This window comes from Callithrix jacchus, chromosome 2 (genome assembly GCF_049354715.1).
Source record: "Callithrix jacchus isolate 240 chromosome 2, calJac240_pri, whole genome shotgun sequence".
Taxonomy (NCBI): Eukaryota; Metazoa; Chordata; class Mammalia; order Primates; family Cebidae; genus Callithrix; species Callithrix jacchus.
Genome location: NC_133503.1, coordinates 149,259,173 through 149,281,522, shown reverse-complemented (window position 1 = coordinate 149,281,522; position 22,350 = coordinate 149,259,173). Strand labels below are relative to the sequence as shown.

General features: G+C 38.6%; 1 long non-coding RNA gene across 2 annotated transcripts in view; it reads left to right on the top strand.

Moving 5' to 3' along the window:
- Positions 1 to 21,512, top strand: part of LOC100407995 (uncharacterized) — a 56,985-nt gene extending 35,473 nt beyond the window's left edge. Inside the window, exons 2-4 of one of the 2 annotated variants that reach the window (XR_008479852.2) lie at positions 4,655 to 4,793; positions 6,756 to 6,839; positions 18,145 to 21,512. This is a non-coding gene — a long non-coding RNA (uncharacterized LOC100407995). The remainder of the gene's footprint in view (positions 1 to 4,654; positions 4,794 to 6,755; positions 6,840 to 18,144) is intronic. The other variant, XR_008479854.2, reaches the window with a different exon arrangement.
- The last annotated feature ends 838 nt before the right edge of the window (positions 21,513 to 22,350 follow it).

Below are 22,350 nucleotides of genomic sequence, written 5' to 3'. Positions count from 1 at the left end.
ATTGGCACAGAATACAAATAAGGAGATATAAGCAAAATAATATGAATTGCAAAATTACAGCAATTCATCACCAACTAGGTGTGTGACCTTGGGCAAATCACATTGTGAGCTAAATATTAATAAGTTAAAATGCAAAATCAGAGGAAGTCTATGAATTAATGATTCTAACCATTGCGAGGCCTCCTCTGCTGATGGCTGGCACATTGGTGTTAGAGCTTATGTTTGCAAAGATCCATCACTGATGCTTTAATTCTAAGGAAATTATGTAGGCAACATCTAAAGAAAGGTTTAAAAAACAGCAGCCAAAATTGATAATTAAACAATGAAAAATTTGATCATAAGTTATTTATCAGCACCACTTGATAAATACATAAGTGAAATTTAAGGCCCTGAAATGCAGGGTAAGCCTAGTAGGAATGAATGTCCCAGTGGATGAGATGCTGTCCTTGGGTTCCCACATTCCACCACCAGTATTCACCATATCTGGTAGGAAATGTGTGTATGTGAGTCAGCCTTCCCTCTATGACGTGAGTAGGGACCACTTTTGGCTCAGTTCTGTATCCTTCACACATAGCAAGTATTCAATAAATGTTTATGAATGAAGCAATCAGTTATTGTCACCAAGAATTTACTGGGAATTTCACATGCTAAATCTAGAACAAATTATATGGTTCCTATCATCAAATAAAATCAATGAAAACCCTAAGACGTGGCCAGGCGCAGTGGCTCATACCTGTAATCCCAGCAGTTTGGGAGGCCAAGGCGGGCAGATCACCTGAGGTTGGGAGTTTGAGACCAACCTGACCAACATGGAGAAAGCCCATTTCTACTAAAAATACAAAATTAGCCAGGCGTGGTAGTGCATGCCTGTAATCTCTGCTACTCTGGAAGCTGAGGTAGGAGAGTCGCTTGAACCCAGGAGGCAGAGGTTGCAGTGAGCCAAGATCGCACCATTGCACTTTTAATCTTGTTGGCAACAAGAGCAAAAATCCATCTCAAAAAAAAAAAGGAAAGAAAGAAAGAAAAACCTAAGATATAAACTGCAAATCATGACTTGGTATTAGAGAGGGGTCATTATCTTGGCCGCCAAGAAGTAATTTCAAAATAACAAATTCTCTTTGTATTTCTTAAACACTGCGAAAAGGAATCTCAGTATGCGGCAACAATTCCAAAACCCCTTCATTTCATGTGGCCATGTCACATCATGCAAGCCCTGGCACGTGCCTCTCTCCTTCATACCCTCCCACCAACACTGCTCTCCTAGACCTAGTCCTCAAACCTGTGCCCTTCTAACCTTCTACCTTTTCCCAATTCTGTATCACAAAAGCCCAAAAGAATTGCTCTGGCAAGATCTAACAGTCCCTGAAATATCAGGAAGAGAAAGAAAATAAATCAGTAAAACTAGAACAATTCTTTGTAGGCAGTAAAACAACATCTCAGATCTACCATATATTATAACTGTTGGCCTGATGGCATGTAGATAAAACTTAAAGGTACCCAAAGAAATAAAAAATGGTACAAAGAAACAAAAACGTTTAGATTTTTTAAGCATCTACAATGTTTGAGAGATGTGTGATGCTCAATCACAAAATATTTATTAAGTACCTGCTCTAAGAATTTGTTTTGAAATAGATACTGTGTCGGGGGTACCTAAGACCCCCGCTACATTTAGACATTACTAGAAGGACCCATGGGACCCAGTGTAGAGCTGTACTTTAGCTAAGATTTATTCCAGTGACATAGTAAGGATACACAGCCAGATCATAAGGGAGAAAGCCACAGGCAGAGTCTGAAGGATTTTATGTGCAGACTTCCTTATGCGTCTGCCCACCATAGGAGATCACATAGAGTACAGCAAGGATCATAAGGGAGAAAGCCACAGGCAGAGTCTGAAGGATTTTATGTGCAGACTTCCTTATGCGTCTGCCCACCACAGGAGATCACATAGAGTACAGCAAGGAAAATGCAGCAACTTGTATACGACATTTCAGCCCAAGGAAGCTTGTTTTTAGAAACTCAGTGCCCAGGGTTTTTCATGGGGCCGATCACATAGGCACTCCCTGCCTCGCACATCAAAATAGTCCAGACTCCAAGCAGGGAAGCAGGTGTTCAAGCATAAACTGTGTTGTTTGGACGAAAGTCAAGGCACAGTGAACCACACTTATCAATTGACTGTTGACTGAGAGCAGCGCTCCAAGGGCCGACTTCCCAGTTACCAACCAAACGCTAACCTGGCAAGTAGGCCTTTCTAAGGGTAGCAGTGTCAAGCCTGCTATGTTAACTCTTTCCTGCACAGATACAAAAATCCAGTGTTTGTTTCAAGGCAATTAACATCAACAGAAATAAGATTTATACATAAAAATGTGCATCGCATACAGTAGCATCCTAGGTAATGCCAAAGTAGAAATTCCCAAAATGTCCTCAAGCACTTTTATCAGCATCATCAGGGTGCTGGTCAACCTAGTGGCTGCAGCCCAAACCATCCTGAGAAATAGAAGAATGGGGCATCAGTAAGAGCCACAGGCTGAGAGGAGATTACAGAAGACCTTGAATACCATAATGAGACATTTGAATTTGATTTCGTAGTCTTGAAAAGTCACTGAAGGTTTTCCTTTTTCTTCACCAGATAACAAGATCAAAATAGTGTTGTTTGGAGGTGAATCCGATCACCTACATAGAATATACTGAAGGAGGCTAAGACGAGAGGCCAAGAAAGAAGCTCAAAAGGAAAAAAAATGATCGTAACATGTAGGGACCACCCATTAGGAATTAGACACTGTTCAGGGTGCTTCCCATGAATCCTGTCGGCCTTCTAAGGCAGTTGCTATTGTTCCCATTTTGTAGCTTGCCAGTGTCATGCAAGTTAGGACAATAGAAAAGGAGCAGGGGATAGAAAAGGAAATAAAACACCGAGAATAGAAACAAAAAAGGAGTGGGGAGCCAGTGCTCAAGGCAAGGGAGAGGAAGTATCACAGCTAACTGCTGAGCATAGCTTGTTCTTTCCTTCCTTTGGGCCTTTTTTTTTTAAGGAAAGAAAAAAGAAATTTATTGGTTCATATAAATGGAAAGTCCAATAGGTAATTGGACTCAAAGCATAGAAGAATCTCTTTAGGACTCTCTTTGTCCATTGGTCTCTTGGTTCCATTTCCTGTGGTTTTCTTCAAAACTTTTCTTGTATCTGCTCTGCAGCTGGGAAAGACACACTGCTTCCATATTTGGGCTACATTGTCTGAATTTAACAGTTCCATCGTGTATTTATAACACAAATGACAAAGCAATAGCAACAATAACAGTAATAGTAATGTTATTAATAACTAATATTAAAATATATTTAATGCTTTTTTCTGAAACCTTTTTATTAACAAATATTTTACATTGACTCTAATTTTCACTTGTTCAGATCATGTTTTAGTGATTTTTTAAATATACTTTAAGTTCTGGGATACATGTGCAGAACGTGCAGGTTTGTTACATAGGCATACACACGCCATGGTGGTTTGCTGCACCCATCAACCCGTCACCTACATTAGGTATTTCTCCAATGCTATCCCTCCCCTCGTCCCCGCCAATAGGCCCCGGTGTGTGATGTTTCCCTCCCTGTGTCCATGTGTTCTCATTGTTCAACTCCCAGTTAAGAGTGAGAACATGCAGTGTTTGGTTTTCTGTTCTTGTGTTAGTTTGCTGAGAATGATGGGCCTTTTATGCTAAGAAGACAGGGAAAAGTCATCTTCCAAAAGTGGTGGAACATAAAAAGAGAACTCAAAGCAGACATAGTCAAAAATTTTCCAAATGAGGTAAGAGAGGTGAAGAAGGAATAGGATGGTCCGCCTTCTTACCGACTCAGACAGTAAGGGGTAGCTAAACTGGTAGCATTCTTTCATCTTCATTATCTCGGAGAAATTTACGCCACTAAAATTGTTTCTTCTTGATTATTTCCCTGACATGATGCAACCCCACAATCACTTAATAACTGAGCTACTCTTGAGACTAATTCTTAAGGTGTCTAAAATGAACAATCCAGAAGCATCACAGTCTCATCAAGACACATTTATTAATCACTCGATTCCATCAACAGTGTTAGTGACACTGACCCCAAGGACTTTAGAGGATACAACACAGAAATCTGCTCGATTGATAAATATCTACCTTAGTTCTTACTTTATAAAAGCCAGAATTAAGTAATAAGACATGACAAGCCACTATTTAAGGGGAATTAATCTGTTGACTCAATTGGCATTTAAGCAGGAGGCCAAAGACCATTAGAACAGATTGAAATGAATGTAGCAAAATAACTCAATACTAGGTTACTGATCTTATCTTGTTGAAAATCACTCCAAAATCTTTATTAGCCCTTACCATAACTTCCAAGTGAGCTGCCTGTATCTCTCTTATTCAGAATCCCTATTAGCCAATTAAAGTGCTCAGCAGTGTGGCCAGGAAACGAGAAGGAGGAACTTGAACAAAATCCTTAAAATAGACCTCACCCCAAAGGCTTATGGAATGTCCCTTGTGATTGGGGAGAATTCATTCTGATTTTGGTAACCAGCTCAGTCACAGCTTGCTAGAGAATTCTTTTCCCCTAAGAGGTAATGCCAGGAAAAAGTGATATGAAGGGATTTGCTCAGGGTAATTTATGTACTTCTTTACATTTCAGCCTGCCCTATGCTTCATGCAGGTTGAACAGAAGTGTTCTCTGAGCTTGTATTGTTACAGCCCTCCGCGATGGTGTAAAAGAATGAAAGAAGACATGACCTGCTTTCAGGATTTTCAGAAGAATGTTGGGCTGAATACAGGTAAAAGCAAGATGAACACACACAGGTGACTGTTAATGAACAGTGGCTAAATGCACAGGTTATGGGAGTTGAACTGCCTGGGTTTAAATCCTGGCTCCACTAGTTACCACCTAGAGCAAGTCATATACTTTTTATAAGCCTCAGTTTCCCCTTCTGAGAACTGCATTGATAACATCCACCTCATAAGGTCCTTGTTAAGGGTGGTAAGGTAATAAACATAAAATGATCAGCACATAAAAGGCATTCAACAAATGTTAGCTACTATTATCATATAAATGATTATTTTTATTTTTACTACTATTACTACTACTCCTACTTCCTTGCTACTCTCATCTATATTTTGCCCCGTACCTTAAAGACAAGGAGCCTCCCAAGCTGTATGCCATGGTCCAAGTCAGATAGAATATAATGCATCTCAGGCAGGGAAGCTAGGAGGCTCAGGGTCTGTCAGAAAAGGCACAGAAGAGTATTTCTGAGGGAGGAGATGGCTGTGGAGGGGAGTAAGCAGAGCCTGGATAAAGTAAATAACTACGTTTGCTCTAAATGACTTTCGGAACCGAGAAAGAGCACATGTTCACAGATCAGATGATTTTCAGAGCTGGAAATTGACTTAGAAATCCTTAAGTTACTTCTTTTTTTAATGCAGCTTTTGGATAGCCATAAAAATCTTAAGCTTTCCTTTAATGTTATTTAAATTTTTAAAATAAATTCAGTAACAAGAAAAAAAAAGGATGAACACAACAGTAACTTTGAAACTATTTTATTTATATCTTAAAAGATACGTATTTCTTCCTTTGATCATGTGGCTACAATGTGAGCACTGAATCTGCTTGCTCACCACCAGCTTTTCACCCCAAAAGAATGGAGAAAACAGAGCCGGAGGCATGCTGCACTCCATGTCAAGTTTATCTGCTGCTTTATTTTCAAATGCCTTAAGACCCTTTCACCCTGACTTTGATATACCCCATAGCGGGCCAGGACCCTGCTTACTCCAAAAGCATAATTTTATAGACAACAGGACAATGAGACTCCACTGACTTATTGTTAGCCACACAGCTAGTTGGCAAAGAAAGGAATCAGAAATCCTGCTGATGGAGAGGAAGATTCAGAGGTGAAGGAGAAACAGGAAAATGAAGGTTTGTAATAATTTGCTGTGGAAAATCAAATGATGTGGGCAGCAAAAAGGGGACTTAAGCAAAAAGATTTTTTAAGAAAAGAGACTTAAGCAAAAATATTTTTTAGGAAAAGCATTCTTGCTGCTGTATGAAGAGTGCAATAAATTAACCATGTCATATCCCTTATCTCTGCACCTTTTGCTACCAGAACCTAAAATATATACCAAGAAAATACATTTAAAGGTTAAATCTGGTTGTTTTTGTTTTTCATTTGAGCAGATTTTCTATTTATAATCATTGATTACCCTATTTTAGGAATGAAGTGGAAATGAAGGGTTTTCTCCTCAGTGGTCATAACAAACTTGAAGGCTCTATGGCTAAAAATACAAATCCCATTTTGTTGCTTCTTTGCTGTTGTTTTTGAGACAGGGTCTTTGTGTTGCCCAGGCTGGAGTACAGTGGTGCCATCATGGATCACTGCAGCCTCGACCTCCCAGGCTCAATCAATCCTCCCACCTGAGCCTCCCGAGTAGTTGGCATGCAGGAACACATCACCACACCTGGCTAATTTTTGTATTTTTAGTAGAAATGGGGTTTCGCTATGTTGCCCAGGCTGGTCTCAAATTCCTGGGCTCAAGTGATCCACCCGCCTCAGCCTTCCAAAGTGCTAGGAATACAGGTGTAAGCCACTGCACCTGGTTATAGCTTTTTCAAGAGCAAGAAGTTACAAATTCCTGGAATCAGCCCAAATGCCCATTGATGATAGACTGGATTGGAAAAATGTGGCACATATACACCATGGAATATTATGCAGCAATCAGAAATGATGAGTTCGTGTCGTTTGTAGGGACATGGATGAATCTGGAAAACATCATCCTCAGCAAACTGACACAAGAACAGAAAATGAAACACCGCATATTCTCACTCATAGGTGGGTGATGAAAAATGAGAACACATGGACACAGAAAGGGGAGTACTAAACACTGGGGTCTATTGGGGGGAAAAGGGGAGGGCCAGTGGGAGGGGGAGGTGGGGAGGGATAGCCTGGGGAGAAATGCCAAATGTGGGTGAAGGGGAGAAGAAAAGCAAAGCACACTGCCATGTGTGTACCTACGCAACTGTCTTGCATGCTCTGCTCATGTACCCCAAAACCTATAATCCAATAAAAAATTAAAAAAAGAAAAAAAAAAAAAAAAAAAGAAGTTACAAATTGAGCACTCATTATCTTAGAGTGTTTTCAATGTTCTCCAAATCAAAAGTCAAGTTTCAGTCCTACTTCCCTAAGCAGAGAGTTCTTCCCAGCTTAGAGTATCACTTCAAGGAACTGATGGCAAGGATTTTTCAGGTACAGGTATCGTATGTGAAAGTTTAATTCCTTCCCAGCACAACAGTGTGCATATTGAGCTAATACAGACCTGTGATTTTGATAGACTTCTCAGCAAATGTTTGATGGTGACCTTGGCCTGCAGGACTTGACCACCACTCTTAGCTTTCATAGCCTTTTCCCAGAAGGAACCAGAGGGAAAAGTAGCTTCAAGCCTAGATTTATTCTGTTTAGCCACTTCTCCTGTTGCTTACCAAAGGCTTTGCCAATGAGAATACTGATAAAGGGCCACATAAACACATCTATGTGTGAGTTGCCATCTGAAACCGAAGTTAAATACACTTGGTGCTGACCAATAAACTGTAGTGCCTTTTCAGAAGAAAAGAAGATACTCCTTTTCTCTTGGAGCCATGAAAACCAGGCAAAAGTATGGGGTAGGGGGAACTCCAGAGTCTCTATATAGGAAGAGACTGAAGCAGGAATATACCTAGAAAAGAAGCCTAGGAGATTTGACTCTTTTTTTTTTTTCTTGATATGATTTCAATGCCCCTCCAAAACTCGTGTTGAAATTTAATTGCCAATGTAATGGTATTGGGAGGTGGGGCCCTTAAGAGGTGATTAGGTACTGAGGGCAAAGCCCTCATGAATAGATTAATGTTGTTATCTCAGCAGTGGGTTCCTAATAAAAGGATAAGTTCAGCCTCCATTTGCTCTTTCTAGTGCTCACTTTCACGTTCCATCCTTTCACAATGAAGGACCTTCACCAGATGCTGGCGCCATGCTCTTGGGCTTCCCAGTCTCCAGAACTGTGAGACAAATAAACTTCTTCCTCTATAAATTACTGTCTGTGGTATTCTGTTATAGCCACAGAAAACAGACTAAGACAGTACCTAACATGATGTTTAGATATACACATTGTCAAAAGACAAAATTATAACAAATTTAGTTTTAAGATCTAATTGACTTCTATTTGGAATTCTAGAATTCAGCAGTATTTTATTCTATAAAATAGAATGAGTACTCCACTGGGCATGGCAGAACAGTTGGTTTTTGTAAGGTGGGAACAAGGAAACAGAATAATAGAGAGAAGCAGATTGGTTAACATCAGGTTACTTTTCTTATAAGGGTTAAAACAGTGTAGACTTCCTTATTATACTGACTCAGGTTGACTGGGCCCTTTCCAATTGGCTTCTGTGAATCTTCTGATTTCAAATGATCTGATCTGTTTGGAAATTTACCTGCTTTCTTAATTTTCTTAAAATTTTAGTTTAATCATGTGGCACTTAGCATGTGTGACTCCATTTGCTTTGGTTTGTTGGGACCTAAAATGAGAGCTCCCATAAATTTTATTTAACGATATGCATAATGACATGATTACCACCTCAAGCAAATTAACATATCTATCATAGATTTGTCATATCTAAAATACACTCTTAGCAAATTTCCTTATGAAATAAAATATTATTAACTAGTCTTCATGCTATATATTAGATCTCTAGGCTTATTTATTCTACATAAATGAAACTTTGTACCCTTTGACCTCCATCTCCCCACTTCCCCACTCTTCCTACCCCTGGTAACCACCTTTTTACTCTGTTTCTACATATTTGAATTTTTTTTAATTTGACATATAAGTGAGACCATGTAATATTTTTCTTTCTGTGTCTGGCTTATTTTGCATAGCATAATGTCCTCTTGGTCCATCCATGTTGACACAAATGGCAGAATATCTTTAAGACTGAATATTTCGTTGTGCATGCGCGCGCACACGCACACATGCACACACACACACACACACACACAATTTCTTTATCCATTCATCTACTGACAGCCAAAGGTTATTTCCATATCTTGGCTATCTTGGCTATTGGGAATAATGCTGTGAAACATGGGGGCACAGGTATCTCTGAGGTGATTTGGTTTCCTTTGCATATACACTAAGAAACAGGATTGCTGGCTTCTATAGGAATTTTATCTTTAATGTTTTGTAGAACTTCCATATTATTTTACACAATGGCAGCACCACTTTGTATTCCCACCAACGGTATACAAGGATGCCTTCTTCTGCACATCCTAGCCAGCACTCGTTGTCTCTTGTGTTTGTTATAATAGCCATTCTCACAGGTGTGAGGTAATACTGTGGTTTTGATTTGCATCTTCCTGATTAGTGATATTGAGCACCTTTTTATATACTTGCTGTAGGAGACTTTTCTTGCAGCTGTGTTTGCAAACACTGCTTTTACATGGATTGCATATTTTTTGGGAAGCAACTTGGATTTGTGAGAAAACAGCATCAGCTTCAGCTGAATGGAGCTGATGAAGATGGAGGTGGTTAAGCCCCTAAATCTATGCCATTCCCTGGCCTCTCTACTGAAGACTAAATGAATAAATGAAAGGCCAGAGGGGAAAAAAACTTGAAAAATGAGGAAAAGCAAATGTCTATGAGTCTGCTCTGCTATAAATCTCTGAAATCTTATGGTATTTAGATCCTGGGACCTTCCAACCACAAACACGTAAATAGTTCAGATGCCTTGCTTGGAGTGATCCAAGCAAATCATTCCATCTCTGTCCTATGTATTATCCACTTTGTTTGTATTCTATGTTGGGTTTGAAAAGAATAATAAAATAAATTGCTTTTTTAGAGAATAATGCCACAAGTAGTGAAAAATTCAAAAAGTACACAATGAATATAGTGAAATATAACACTGCTTCCTATCCCTGTCACCCAACAAGTGTTAATTTCTTGAATATTATTCCAAAGCTGTTCTTTGTATATGCAAGTATATATATGCATGTATTTTTATGTAAAATTTACATATGACATACATAGGAAAGTGGTTTTTAAGCTATTTTTTGCTGTGATCTACAGAAAGGAATGAACTTTCTCTTCTGTTGCATTGATGTAGCTATCTGTGCACCACTACCATAGTGCTGTAATAATTATAACTCTATAATAATATGCGTTTGTCAGAGCATTCATGCTTCTCATTACGATTCTGATTCAAGATGTTTCCTAGCTATTCTTGCTTTTTTATTTTTCCATATAAACTGTAGAATGAGCTTCCCTGGGCATCCAGTTCTTTCTTGCATATCTTAGCACCAATTGTTGTTTATGTGTGTAAAGGCTATTGATTTGTTTTATCTAGTCACACTAAATTCTCTTGTTTTTACTGTTGTTGGCAGTGATCTTTCAGTTAATTTTCTTGGGTTTTCAAGACACAGAGTTATATTATTTGCAAATATGGTTATTTTACCTCCCTCTTTCCAACTTGTACATACCATACTTTTTTCTCTTATCTAAAAGTTGGTTAGTACCTCAAAACCAATGTTCAATAATGTGGTAGTGGCATCTTTGTCCCAATTTAATGTCAGTGTATGGTTTGTTCATTAAACATGACATAATTTTTGAGGTAAGACAAATATATTTTATTAACATGATATAATATCAAGTTAGTTCTATTTTGTGAGGTGTTTTTTCACAATCAATAATGGATTTTAATTTTACAGCAAACATTTTCAGCAACTATGAGTGTGGGCATATGCTTTTACTGTTTTGATATGTGTTAGGATGTTAAACAACATCAATAGATTTCCTAATCTAAACTATCCTTTCTTTCCTGAAATAAATGTTACCTGGTCTTGTCATATTCTTATTCCATTGTCCTCCTGGAATATGTGTGCTAATACTGCATTGATGTTTGCATCGACAGTCCACGAGAGACATCAGACTTGTTTTCTCTCTATTATTTTTGTTGTTCTGTGGCAGACTGGCACCAATGTCATCTCCACTTGATAAAAAGTAACTAGAGTCTTTTCTTGTAGAAGAGTTTTAAAAGCATTGGAGTGACTGAGTCATTAAGGTTATGAAGAGCTTACTTGTAAAAATATCTGTGCCTGGTAGTTTGGAAGAGGGGTAGCCTGACTTTCATGTTTTTTCTATTGTAATTTGTCTCTTTAGATTTTCAAAGTCTTCTGGGGCCAGCCTTAGAAATTTATCTTTTGTAGAAATTACATATTTTAGGTTGGGTGCAGTGGCTCACGCCTGTAATCCCAGCACTTTGGGAGGCCAAGGCGGGTGGATCACAAAGTCAGGAGTTCGAGACCAGCCTGGCCAATATGGTGAAACCCTGTCTTTACTAAAAACACAAAAATTAGCTGGGTGTGGTGGTAGGCGCCTGTAGTCCCAGCTACTTGGGAAGCCGAGGCAGGAGAATTGCTTGAACCCAGGAAGCAGAGGTTGCAGTGAGCTGAAATCTCGCCATTCCAGCCTGGGTGACAGAGTGAGACTCTGTTTCAAAAAAAAAAAAGAAGGCCGGGCATGGTGGCTCACGCCTGTAATCCCAGCACTTTGAGAGGCCAAGGCGGGTGGATCACAAGGTCAAGAGATCGAGACCATCCTGGTCAACATGGTGAAACCCCGTCTCTACTAAAAATACAAAAAATTAGCTAGGCATGGTGGTGCGCGCCTGTAATCCCAGCTACTCAGGAGGCTGAGGTAGCAGAATTGCCTGAACCCAGAAGGCGGAGGTTGTGGTGAGCCGAGATCGCACCACTGCACTCCAGCCTGGGTAACAAGAGCGAAACTCCATCTCAAAAAAAAAAAAAAAAAAGAAAAGAAAAAACAAGAAATTACATGTTTTTATCGAGGTTTTTACATTTATTTGCTTATGGCACATGTAAGTCCTATAATCTCCTTTAATTTTCTCTATCTGTAACTCTTTCTCTATTCTTATTTTCTTGTATCATCTATTTCTGCTTTTTCCCTTAAAAAAAAAAAAAATGAGTGTTGCACCATTATTCACAATAGCCAAAATGTAGAACAATCCAAAAGCACATAGTAAAATCAATTGTATAAACAGAATGTGGTACATTATGTACAACAGAATATTACTCAGACATAAAAAGGAATGAAGTTCTGATACATGCTAAATGAAATAAACCAGACAAAAAAGGACAAATATTATGTTATTCCACTTACGTGAAATATCTAGAATAGGCTTCATAGACACAAAAGCTAGACTGAACATTACCAGGGGCTGGGGGTGGAGGGAGAATGGGGGAGTTATTGCTTAAAGGACACAGTTTCTGGGGCAATGAAAAGTTCAGAAATCAATACTGTTGATGATAGTACAACATTTGCATATAATTAATGCCACAGATGTGTATATTTTTAAATAGCTCAAATGGAAAATTTAGGTTTATATTTTTTAACTACAATTAAAAAAAATTTCCAAGAAAGAGTATAGCAAATAGTTTTATTTAAGGATTTTTCAAACACAACTCAGAGTTCATTTTGGTGCTTTTTAAATTTTCCAAATTAATTAATGTCTGCTTTTAACTTTGATAATTTTTTATTCTGCCTTATCTTTATTTTACTTAACACATTCTGGTATTGGATGCTTAATTCATTTAATTCAGTTCCTATTTGTTACACGTATTTGAATCTATGAACTTCCTTGTAAGTACTGCTGAAACAAGATCTCAGTCTCTTATATACAGTGTTTTAGTTCGTGTTGCTTTCCAAATAGTCTGCATTTTTAGGGATGATTTTTCTCTTTGAGACTGAAAAATTATTTAAAGAGTGTTCTTTAATTTCCAGGAGGTAAGGTGATTTTTTTTCTATCTTGATTTTTAACTTTTGAAGTTTTGCATTGGCATGAGATAATGTTTGTACTATTTCTACTTGATGGACTGCATTACAGTTTTCTTTGTGGCTTAATATGTAGTTAATTTTTGTAACTGCTCCATTAATACTTGAAGGGAAAGTGTAATCTGTCTTCATAGTATGTAGTTTGTTGTAAAGCGATTAAAACTATCCTTACCTTATTTTCCATATGGTTTCTTGGTAGTTAAAAGATAAGAATTAAAGTTTTCTACTGCTAAAGGATTTCTGCCTATTCCTATTTTCTGTAGCTTTGACACCATGTTTTCCATGCCAATTTATTTGTCATATAAATTGCATTGTGAATTACATCCTTTATTATCAAGTTCCCTTTTTGTCTTTTTTTCACGTTTTTTGAGTGCAACCATAGTTATGACAGCTGCTTTCTTTTTCCTGCATTTACTTTGTATGTCGTTGCCTAATTTTTATCTTAATCCTTTCTGAGTTTCATTGTTTTAGATGTGTCTCACATATTAAGAATAATTTGATTTCCCATTTTAGTAAATTTGAGTCAATAGGTGAATTAGACAATTTAAATTTATCTTTATGGTAATATGTTAAAATGTTGTGCTTTCATTTATGTTAGGATTCCTTTCTTTTGCTTTTGATAGTCTTCTACATAGTCTATTTTGTTATTATGCCAATGTAATTTTTCACACTTACTTTTTATTTTTGCCTGGATTCTAGAACTTTTCATTGTCTTGAGGGCCAGCATGTTTACTTGGATACATCTCAATGTTGATCATTCTGTATCAATTTTTTCTGGGCTACAGTGTGGCCTTTCCATTTGTAGATTCAAGTCTTATTTTATTTCTAAGAGTTTTACTGAGTAATGTCTCCAGACTTCTTCTTAAAAGATACAAATAATGCATATGTTGCAATTCTTTTGTTTTCCATATCTTTCATGTTCTCTCTAGTTCACTCTAACTTTGTCCATTTCTGGTTATTTTGCTTACATCTTTTATATCTTTTGCTTATGTCTCTTAATCTTGCCCTCCTACTCCTCACTGTGATGTCAGCAGTGTCTATTCTTAGTGGTTATTACAACATGCTTGCATTTCCACGGTAGCTTTATTTTTCTCTTCTGCTGCCTTCCTGACCTTCAGAAGTTCTTGTTTCATTTCCTTCTGTGTGGCACTATTGTTTCCCAATCTCTCAGTTGCTCTGCTTTGAGCCTCTTCATAGTTTCATTAAGTTCTATGGGTTCATAGACATTTATTTAGTCATAATTTTCTACTTCTTAATGGCAACTTGTTATTGGCAAGAATTCTTACGTCCTCCCGCCCTCTTCCTCCTTTTGTATTGTAACTTATTTGTGTAAATCCTGTGCTGGTTGCATTTTTGTCACTCATCATTTTTGTTGTTGTTTGTTTTGTTTTGCTTTTTTTCAGGGTACCATACTGCTTTTTACTGTCAGAATATTACCTACATAATCATTATGTAGACATAAGAGTAATAAATCCTCTAAGATAATTATATTTTATAGGAATGAACTGTCAACTCAGATTCTGATTGGCTCAATAACTTTATTGAACCTCAGGTAATAATTATAAATTCTGAAAAAATGTTATATATATATATTTTTGTTGTTGTTTTACTTTAGGGTCTGGGGTACATGTGTAGATCATGCAGGATTGTTGCATAGGTACATACATGGCAAGGTGGTTTGCTGTCTCCATCCCCCTGTCACCTATAACTGATATTTCTCCTCATGTTATCCCTCCCCAACCTCCCTACCCGCCACTGTCTCCCCACTAGTCCCTGCCAACGGACCCCAGTGTGTGATGCTCCCCTCCCTGTGTCCATGTGTTCTCATTGTTCAACACCCACCTATGAGTGAGAGCATGTGGTGTTTTATTTTCTGTTCTTGTGTCAGTTTGCTGAGAATGATGGTTTCCAGATTCATCAATGTCCCTGCAAAGGACATGAACTTGTTTTTTATGGCTGCATAGTATTCCATAGTGTATATGTGCCACATTTTCCTTGTCCAATCTATCATCAGTGGGCATTTGGGTTGGTTCCAGGTCTTTGCTATTGTAAACAGTGCTGCAATGAACATACGTGTGCATGTCTTTATAATAGAACAATTTATAATCCTTTGGATATATACCCAGTAATGGGATTGCTGGGTCAAATGGAATTTCTATTTCTAGGTCTTTGAGGAATCCCCACACTGTCTTCCACAATGGTTGAACTAATTTACACTGCCACCAACAGTGTGAAAGTGTTCCTATTTCTCCACATCCTCTCCAGCATGGTTACTCATCTAGATGAAGTATGTTCTTCCTGACTTTGGAAGTGGTCCAGGGTCTTGTTGAGAAGGGTATGAGCAGTTCCCGGATAGCAAGAATTCTCCCTAGTTCAGGGACAAATTCATGATAACAAGACTATATGTGTATGTTATTTTTACCTCTCTTCAGCCAACAGGCACTAGCAGCTACAGAGCAGATTGCAATTCAGCCTCTCTCCTCCACCCTGCCTTACCAGGATGCAGACTGAATGTAGTAGTTCAGCATGTTTTCTACAGTCCTGTTTGCTCCACTTTCCTGTGAGGTCAAATAGGGTAAAGAGATACTCCATCCCTACCCTCTTCCAAGTACCTGCCATTCCTGTAATTCCAAAGAAGGGGTGGTTGGTTTTGCCCTCAAAGTGTCGTCTACTTAAGAAAACAGTTTTCTGCCAGCTTTATCTGAGATCTGTATTCTTAAGCACTCCCTCTGGAAGTCTCTCTGCACCCATATTTGATCTTCACTGAATCGAGAGCCCTCTCCATATGTTATCTTTTGGGAGTTAGTCTTCAAGTTTATCAAACATGAAATTCATATTTCTGTCCTTGTTTTCTGGCAAATTCTAAGGAGAAGGGTATAAGCTGTATCTTTAGTCTGACCTTTTAAATGGAAATCCCGATATTTACAAGAGGTAAAAAGAATTTTGAAGTTAACAAAAAGAGCAGCCTTAAAGTTGGGAAATGTCCTGTTAGAGAACATATATCCTGCCAGTTACTCATGGAAGAGGGTAGAACAATTACTTGACCTTTGCTTCAGTGGTTGGGGGCCAGAAGAGCACCATGCAGACTATGTTCTAGCTGTGTATAACTGTTCCCTCCCTGTGAAACTTGTTTCCCCAACCCCTGCTTTCCCTTATGTTTGTCTTTTAGAATCCTTGGTACCAGCAGTATCAGCATCACATGGCAGCTTATTAGAGGTGCAGAATTTTAGGCCCCTCCCCAAGCCCCAGAAGCAGCATAGGAATCTGCATTTTAACAAGATCCCCAGATAGGTATATGCACATAAAGTTTGGGAAGCATCACTGTGGATCTCAGTTCAAGCACCAATTTTCTTCACTGATCAGTCACATCAGGTTCTTTTTACACATACCCATAAACCCATCCTTCAGAGCTCTTGCTCTGTAACTGCATTTATTAGGATAATTTTCTTTTCTATTCCTATGTATCTCTCTCACTAAACTAGTGCCAGGCTCTATGGCTTACCCCCCAACCAATCAATAAGTATTTGCTGAATGACTGGATGAATGTACAAAATTAAATTTGTATCTGAGCATTTTTAAAGCCAGCTGGCACTGCCCATTCTCCCACCAATGGTCTCCCTGCCTCAGACTCATCCGTGACTACATCAGCCTTGAACTCCTCAGCCCAGCTCTCAGACTGGCCCTATCAGAAGTGAGTGAGTAAATGAAGGAATAAATGACACTGCTGAAAATCCAAGAAATTTCATTATTCAGACTGCAGTTCCTCAACATCTCACATATCTGTAAATGTCACAGAGAGATTCTGTTTCCTGAGTGCTATTTTGGAAAATATAATCATGATTTTTGTGTGGGAAGAAAAGACACTCCCCACAGACATCAGAGCAGATACATTCCCCCAGCCCACAGAGGGTATATTGCAAGAAGGTCTTACTGAAAGAAAGAGGGACTACAACAGGGCTAGATGGGTGCTGAAGATGCTGAACTCAGGCAATGGAATTGCTCTTGTCAGTTGCTCTCACCAGGTGTGCTTGTGTGGCTGAAACTGCCAGTCTCCACTGCTGGTGGGTGCCAGGAGATGGTTTGAAACTAGTTTCCCAATTTGGGTAATTAAACCTCTACTAAATATAGTAGGTTTAAAATGAATGTTCACAACATTGAACCAGAACATGCTAACTCTAAAAATATACTCCCTTCCTGTGAAAGATCTCTCAGGGGAGAAGCCGACATTGAAACAAAACAATGATTTCATCCCTCCTGCCCATCACCCCCCAGCCTGTCAGCCAATTTGTTCTAAGAGGTGAGGTTCACCACACTACAGGAAAGGAACCAAAGCTGTTATCAGACACTCAGGAAACTAATCACAGAAAGTCAAAGGAAGAAAGGTTATAAGGCTGAAACCGTTCTCTTTGTGGGATCCTGTCCTGCACCTAATCAGGCCAACCAGCACCTCTTATGTCTACTCAATACAAGATACATAAAGCTCAAGTTAGTGAGGAAAGGAGTTTTTATTAAGTAGGTTAGAAATGAGAGACATGCAAATGAGAGAAACGGACTTGCTTTGAAGAAAGTGCTAACTTTCTAGGAAGACTCTTTCCTAAATAATTAAATCACAGAGAACTTTGACTCTCTGTGGCCTCAAAAGCAATGACACCCAGTTCTCAAACAAAGCTATTCCCTCCTCATAAAATCCCCTTTGCAGTTCCCTTGGTATAACAACAAATGGTCCACAAACCTCCTTCAAAGAGTTGTCCTCACTTGGTGACTCCACTTCTCTCCCTATTCTCTTTTATCTTACTCCAATCACAGGAAAAGCTTGTATTGAGATCACATGCCTTCATGTTGCTCAATCCAGTGGTCAGTCCTGTCATATCAGCAGCATGTGACAAGGCTGATGATTCCCTGCCTGAAAATCTTCATGTGGCATTTAGCCCACCATTCCTTCTTCATTGTACTCTGACCTCAGTAGGGACGACTTTGCTGGAGCAGAAATTTAGAATTTGATTATGTGGGACCTAATCTCCAGTGTCCATGTATTCTATTTTTGAAAGACTTAAATTTTCAATTACATTTGTAACAAACCATGCATGTGGAAATGATGGAATAATAGCCTCTTTTCTCCCAAGAAGATACGTGCATCTTTAAACCTTTATATAGATGAGCTCTTTCCCTCCATTTTCTAAACCTATTAATTAGTCCTGAGTTGTTTGTTACTATAAAATATTCTGCGAAGCATTTTTGCTTATTTTTCTTTTTCTTTCACAGAAAATAATACAGCCCAGTTCCTGGCTTTTGAAGAACTAGAGAAAATCATGGCCACGTGAAGGAAGGAGTCATCATTGGTGCCTCCAAGGCTCTTCGGTTGGTTCTGCAATCATAGGAACCCTTAACTGATCTCCTGAGACTTTCTCCTCTCTCCACACCCTAGTACAACACCCCCCCACACCTGATGGCAAAGCTTTGAGGTGAACTTCTCCATCTTCTGGCTAAGAGTTAACCAGGAGTAAAGAACAGCTCCTGTAGTTCTAAATCCTTTGGATCCTCCTATTGGCCCTTAACTGACTCTTCCTTAGTGAATCTGCAAACTTTTGGATGGGAGACAAATATGCACAAACTATACCTACAATTCAATGTAGGACAAAGGCTACCTGGTACCATATTAATAAGTGCCTGCATTTGGAGTTTTAGAATCTTAGGATTTAAAAAAGGGCCTCATTCAATACCTCAGTTCCAGATGAGAAAATGAAGGCCCAGAAAAGTAAGCAATTTGCCTAAGATCTCACAGTGACCAGTGAAGGACCAGAGCTAGACTAGGCTCTCCCGTCAGCAGTCAGGGCGCTTCCCAGTGTCCTTCCTCCCCTGCATGCTACTCACTCTTCATTTTACAGAGACCTATCTTCTGCAGGGAAATGCACTGACGGAGTCCCCTGTGCTTTGCTCTTGGTGTTATAATTACATCTCTAGAGGATTCTTATATACCATAGTATGTTTCACATTTTAGCATCATTGGAGCTCTCTGTGTATCTGTGCACCTGCCTGGACTTCTTTTCAAAAGGAATCCATTCATTAACAAATCTTTCAGAAAAAAATGTCTGTGATGTCTGTGGCATTATCAGAAGTTAATCATTTAAATCTAAAGGAAAGAGGAAAAAATTACACATAGTGGATTAAAGAGTTCTTTTTTCAGCCAGGCGTGGTGGCTCATGTCTGTAATCCCAGCACTTTGGGAGACTGGGGTGGGTGGATCACCTGAGGTAAGGAGTTCAAGACCAGCCTGGCCAACATGATGAAACCCCATCTCTATTAAAAATGCAAAAATTAGCTGGGCATGGTGGTACATGGCTGTAATCCCAGCTACTCGGGAGGCTGAGGCAGGAGAATCGCCTGAACCCAGGAGGCAGTGGTTGCAGTGAGCCAAGATCGTGCCATTGCACTCCGCACTGGGCAAAAAGAGTGAAACTCTTGTCTTGGAAAAAAAAAAAAAGACAGTCAAGTGGATTATTTTCTACCATCCTCCTTGGAAAAGTTTACATTCATTTCTTTCTCCAGCACAAAGCACATTGATATTCTCAACTAAGATCAGTTGACTGGTTAGAATTACAGGTCTGATTTTCTTTAAGAGAAACTTCAAGGTTTCTGATTTTACTTTCTTCCAAAGGAATTGTGTTTTTTTTTTCTTCAAGTAATGATCTTCAGAGATATTTTCCCCCTAAGTAATAGTTTAGCATATTCTGTGAGCTTCAGAACATCAACTTTATCTGCATTTAAGTCTCCAGATTTTCATAATGAACAATTTCGGTGATTTCTTGGCTATTAAACGGCTTTTTACATGAATATGTTTTGTTATGGGGAATTAATACTGCAGATGAACAAAAATGAGATTTCTATCCATTTCCTCCAATTTTTTTGGCCTAAACATATCTCTTTTACTCCATGAAACATGACTGAAGATTAATTCTTTTGCAATGCAGAGGTGGGCCTTCCAGCCCCAGAGCTGGCCACACCCATCATAAAGACTTTTTATTGATGTAATTAATAATTTGTATATTTATAAATTATTTGGATTATTCCTGCTTTCTCAAGGGATATATCACATTTATTTCCTCATACTTAACAGACCTAGCATTGAATAGTTAGTTGGTAAACATTTCTTGTGTTAACTTGATTTTTCTTCACTTTTTATGGAACTTAATCTTCTGGCTCAAAACAGAACCCAAAATGGTCTTACATTGACATGATCGGACTGTTCTATACTATAGGTGTAGAGTAGCTAAAGGCAGAAGGCAGGACCTATTCATGCTTTTGAAACAAATGTAATGAGTGTGAATTTGTTTCACAATCCACAGGTACATGAAATACCAAATTAATTCTTACAAATCTAATTCCAACTGAATGAGCCACTCCCATTTAGGTTGACAGAAAACCTAATCTCAGCCATTCTCTGGCCACCATCTACCCCACCCACCAACATAAGAAGACTAGGGCTTGTGAAATCTGCTTGTGGAAGGGCCTCTGGTCTGTCCCACAACCTTTAATCACAGAACCTTGAAATATATTATCTACCCCCAAGTGATTTATTTCATGATGGGTGATGCTATTGCTTACTGAATAACAGACTCCACTAGAGTCTTTCATCTGCCTCTCAAAGCCACAGTATTTATCTACAGTATTTAACCACAAACAGGGTTCTTAGCACTCCAACATCCTCCATGGTTCAACTTCTCCCCTTCAACTTTCTAGTCCTCCCTAAACATTAATCCAGTGCAGTAGCTCCAGAAGCACAGACCTAGGTAACAAAAGTGTCTCAACTCTCTCTTGGGGTAAGAGACATTTAGAATTCTGCACAAAACCCTCTAGCTACCCTTCAGTTAATGGGGATGGAGAATAAAGATCAAGAAAATAAAAGAGAAAAGGTAGTTATTTTTTCATCATTTCATGGCACCACTGAATAAGTTGTTTTCACTGGTTACCAAATTCATGCTTAAAGATGAGGTAAATACAACTATGACATTATTTTATAACAGAAGAACATGTATAAAGGTGTTTTTTTTCTTTTGTAAGGAATTGGAGACAATTAATGAGGAAGATGTGTGACCAGGAAAATTATATTTCAGTAGTATAAAAGGTTGATCTGCTTTTTCCACTCCACAATTTTCAAAATGATGTCAACTATCTTTTTTTTTTAGGTGGGAAAATGTCATGTTCACAATAAACCAACTTATTTCCTCCTGTTTCAGCATCTGCTTTCTTGACCTGTCCTCCAATTCCACATATTCAAACCAGATTGATTGAGGGTCATTGGGATGGTGTTACACACTCTGAAAGTCTTCCTCCATGGCACTTCACAATATTTCAGATAAATTACTCAGGAAGTTAGACTTGAAAGGAAACTCTGCTTGTCTCAAAAAGCCTTTCACCTTGTGTATAAATTCTTGAACTTGCCAATTGCTCTGTTGCCATCTCCAAATGACCATAACTCATTCATAATCTAAAAGTGTATATAACTTGAGGACTTTTCTAGGATAAATTACATAAAGCACATTCTTAACTTCTAAAATATGATGAGTGTTTTATGCCGTGTTTACTTTTTCCATGGGAGCGAGAAATAAATCTAACATGTCTGACACTTTTAAGAGTTTTGTTTGTTCCGTGTTCTGAATCCAATTCAAATGTTGAAAGTTCAAGAGAAAATGCTTAAAAGGAAGTGGTTAGGAAGATATATTTATACTATAGATAATTAGATATATAATATATAATAAATATCTCATGTATAACTGCTAGAATGTAATTACTTAGTGAATTTCCAAATAGGCATCTATTTTCAATTTTAGCTATTTTAAACCTGTCGCTATTTATTAAAAGATGGGAAATAAGTTGTGAGATATATTTTCTTCATTTTTTACTATACTCCCCTTTTATAAGCAGAATGCCAGCTCTTTGTTTATCGTCTTAAGGGATGGGTAAACTGTGGCAAAAAGCAGACAAGTTCTATGGGATTTGCTGGCATTGATTTCCCAGGGTGGCAAAGTGCTAAGAACTAAACCTGTAAAGCTAAGAAAATGTACTGATGTCTTTGCAAAGTATCTAAGACCAACAAGAAAGGAGAGTAATTTCCTACCTCACCCTGCCACCACCAGAAGAGGGGCAAAGAGATGGGGGAGAGAATGGCAGCATCTGGCATCCAGCCAGAGGAGTCTGTGAAGGGATTCTGGTTCTCCCCTCCTCTGCCCCACTGCCCTTCCCCAACCACCCCAGCACTTTGGAGAAGCAAGAAACTGTAATGAGGCAGCTCCCTCAAGTGTCACATTAACATAGCGGAAAGAGCTTTCTGAAGTAAATATACCATTTATACAAAAACAAGGAATGGCTTAATTGCAATGTATGAGGCCCAAGGAGCAGCACCAAATGGGAAAACAATCATCTTACCAGACACCAGCCTATGACCAGATGGGTCATCTCCAACATAAGCTA